The following is a 4,252-nucleotide window of genomic DNA, read 5'->3' on the forward strand; positions in this document are numbered from 1 at the left end:
AATGTAGGCAACAGGTCTAGGCATTAGGAAGGATGCGTCTTGTTCGGTCTTCTTTTGATTGTTGGGTTGTGAACTCTTTCTAGTTATGGCGTACGGTAGAATCTGTGTTTAAGGATCCGTAAAACATGGAGCAGACTGTGCTGCCTTGATTTCAGCGGCAGATATTGTTTGTTGCCGGTGCTTTGGGGTTACTCAACTTTTCAGTGATGGTGCTCTGAGATTTAGGGATCCGGTTCAATTCCACCATGAAACCCGCAAGGCCGCGACACACACGTGTGCGCACATGAATGCCGCCGCTCCGCAACATTGTGTGGTCATCACGAGGCTAGATATTCAGCTGTGTTTATCAGGTCTGAATGTGTCCAAGGATATAAGCTCTCTCTCTCTCTCTCTCTGTCTCTCTCTCTCTCTCTCTCTCTATCTCTCTGTGTATTAGTTGCACATGACACTTTCGGATTATAATAAATGTTAATTAAAGTGAATTTTGATTTGGGATTGTTTGGGCACATGAGCCGCTCACAGCATCTTATAGCTCTTTAGTTTGGCTGCATTACCGACCACGCAGAGACGCCTTCACCTCCTAAAGCTTCAAATTACAGCAGAAAGTTTGAGCCGCTGCCTTCAATTCATTATATCTGCAAATAAAACAGGAGTGTAACAATGAGTGGGGTCCACCAGCACATCCAGCGTGCAGGTTTAACCTTTCACAGAGATCGTCTGCGCCCACATACAGACGAGCTGCTCAGCTTCCAGCTGCACGAATAAAAACTAATCACTGCAGTTAACAACAAGAAAGGTCTGTTGGGTCCACTGTGCCTAAGATGCTTTAGTTGTTGGATGATTTGAGGAGAAAAGCGAGAGAGACGAAGCTGCTTATTCTGCACAAGAATAGACGCTTGAGCTGCCGTGCCGTTTCTTTTTATTTTCTAGGTACAACATAGTTTCAAAACCATTAAACAGGACTGGTGAGCAGCTCGTGCTGAAATGGACTTCTTCATCTTCGTGTGGTTGTTGTCCTTCTCTTTCAATGAAACACACAAATACTCATATTTTTTCTGTTTAAAGACGGCTAATAAATGTGAAGTGATCACCTGTACCACACCTCCAGGAAGTAGACCCCCCCCCCCCTCCCCCGCCCCTTTCTCCAGGTGATGTCTGAGTGATGTCCACCAATATCAGCAAACGTTGCCTTCACGGGCTCGGCGGAAACATTGTACTTAGCTGTAATGACGATATTCAGTGTGTGTGTTCCAGTTGTATTTTTGTTGTTGTTGTATATAAAAACTCTCTGCACGTCTACACTTTGCTACCGAGAACTGTGGGAGACTTTTGAGTCATCTTTGCATTTGGCATGATGTGGTTTTTGAAACATTTATTTATGACTTTAAGTCAGGAAGACTAAAAAGAAAAAAAAAAGGAGGAAGGGAGCAGCGTTCTGTAAGAAGAGTGTCCATAATCTGACTTTGAGGTTGTGACTTTGCTCGTCACATATCACGTACTAAAAACAAACTCCTGGCACGTGGCCCCTCAGCCTCCTCCTCCTCCTCCTCCTCCTCCTCCAGCGTGATGAAGCCTCAGCTGAAAACAGGCGCTGCAGTCAGGGACGTTGAGGACTGAGCCGCAGCCCTGGCGGTATGACGAGCCGTGAAGCGGGATGTGTTGCTCGGTTTCAGCTCAGGATGCAGCGACGACCGGCCCTGACGCATTAACAAATGAAGACGGATTGCGTATGATGACACCAGTCGAGTTTAATTCCCTCTTTGCCTGGAAGCGGAGGAAGAGCTGAGGGAGAGAAACGTCTGGAGAGCGTTGGGAGAGAAACTCCTGGTGTAACAAAAAGCCCGGAAGGTGCGTCTTTGATCGTCTCCGAGTCCGGGACGCTCACTTCCCTCAACTCAGGTGGCCTTTCACACCATAACTCCAGCGCACACACTAAATGAGCAGCTCTTGAAGTTTGCTTTAGAATGTCGAGGAAGAAGAAGGGGGATGAAACAAGTAAGATAAGAGCGCATTAGTCTTCCCTGTTGTTGTCTTGGATTTACATGGGAGCGAGGAGCGGCGTGCTGCTGACTGAGGCATGCGTGCGTTGTAAATCTCTTATCTCTGCGCAGCACAGGTGGGGTCAGCTCGTTTCCGCTGCAATCAATTCAACATGTCAGCAGAAATTCTGCTTTATTCCCCTCAGTTGGAACATTCAGCCTCATTTATTTGTCAGCGGGCTGGATATATGTCGCACCGAACGCCACACAACAGCTTCCTGCGACGCGGCACGCTTCTGTCAACAAACCTGAATCCCTCTTTTATTGTTGACCTCGCTGCATCTTTTAAAACACCAACAGCCGGGGGCGCCGATAGCTCAGCGGCAGCGACAGCGCGCGTACCATGTTGCGAGGCCTCGCTCCTCGCGCGGGCGGCCCGGGTTCGCGTCCGGCCTGTGGCCACTTTCCCGCATGTCTCTCCCCACTCTCTCCCCCTTTCCGACTCTATCCACTGTCCTCTATCAATAAAGGCAAAAGGCCAAAAACAAATCTTTAAAAAAAAAAAACACCAACAGCCACGTGGCTCGCTTCCTTTTCTGCTCTCACCTCCTTTTCCTCCTTTCACAGGTCGCTGCTCGAACGTTTTCAAAGTTATCCTCTTTAAGTCATTTTAAATACCAAACATTTTGTGTCTGAGCTCAAGAAACAACCACTTCTTTTCTGAATGCATGTTTTTATTTTCATGCTGCCTATACACTGCTTAAAAAAAACACGCTTTATTCTGTTGTTTACTCAACTTTCCTCTGAGCTACTTTCTTTGGCAGACTCTATAAGGTGTGTGTGTGTGTGTGTGTGTGTGTGTGTGTGTGTGTGTGTGTGTGTGTGTGTGTGTGTGTGTGTGTGTGTGTGTGTGTGTGTGTGTGTGTGTGTGTGTGTGTGTGTGTGTGTGTGTGTGTGTGTGTAAGGCATGGAGGTAAACGTGCTCTCTTGCTGATGCTACCTGTTTGTATTTTGAACAGCCTCAGGTTATATCCTCCACGCTCCATACATACTGGAGACGCAACAGCGGCTGGATCACGAACCTGAAACCAGCAGATTCTGCTTTTTCAAACTGCAGGCTGATTTTTTTTTTTTCATGATGCACAACTCAGAAAAAAATCTGCTGCAGACATCAGTCAATAGAGTGTTCTATCACTGTGCATCACATGTTTTTGATCATGCACTGAGCTGCACTTTTATCAGAACTTTTTTTTTTTTTTTTTTTTTGGACCACTCTCACTCGTGCTGTGCATGAAGACAAACATCCTGTTCCATTTTGGAGCAGTGCTGCACGGCTCCTCGAGGAGCTGCAGCACTGGATGTCAGCGTCACTTGAAATAATAATAATCAAATAAAAAAACAAACAGGATGTTGGCTGCTGAGGACTCATGAATGTGAGGCTTGGTGTGCAGAATATTAGGACCTTGGAAATACAGAAAGGAGACGAAGAAAGGGAACAATCTCATGCATGAGCATCCTAAACACATCCAGCATGTAGAAATGTTCCTGCTAAATATGTTTCAATCTGCATGCAAACAGTAAATGTAAATCGACTTACAGATAACTCCTAAGTGATGACATCTTGGATTGTTTTGTGCAGAGGTTGTGGAGGCCTTTTGAGAAGAATCACTCTATTACAGATGTTTCACTAACACCATCACTCGCTCTTCACTGGCGTTCAGCCTCCACATCCTCTCCTCGACTCATCCTCCTTTCACATTTTGCAGTTTTCATCCAGTTCAAGGCTGCGGCTCCTTCCCACAGTCCCTCCGAGCCACCGCCATCGTTGCTCTCATGCCTCCTCTCCGTTCTGGCCCCACAGCGGTTTGAATCAACTCCCGGCTGAAGTCACTGCTCCTCGCCTGCTGCAGGCTGAAAACAACAAACTACTTCTGCAGAAACAACACCTACACACCATGCAAAACTCAGAGACCAATCAAGCTCCGGCTCCCGTCAATGTGGACAACAGCTTCACCTGATGACTGAATTAGATTTTCACTGATAAATCAGTGAGATGGTCTGTAGATATAATGACCACGACATCTCAGAGAGACTGATAATACTTGATAAATGAGTTTGCTGAGATGACACTCTGTTCAGACTTCTATCTGTAATGATACTGGGGATCATCTAATGGCAGTAAAACAGCAGGAAACACTTCTGCAGCCGAGGTGCAAAGCAGTAAGCGGCGATCTTTAACATCCCAACACATCTAGTGGAAGAAAGGTTAGAGA

The sequence above is a fragment of the Symphodus melops genome (assembly GCF_947650265.1).
Source record: "Symphodus melops genome assembly, chromosome: 9".
In the NCBI taxonomy this organism is placed as follows: domain Eukaryota; kingdom Metazoa; phylum Chordata; class Actinopteri; order Labriformes; family Labridae; genus Symphodus; species Symphodus melops.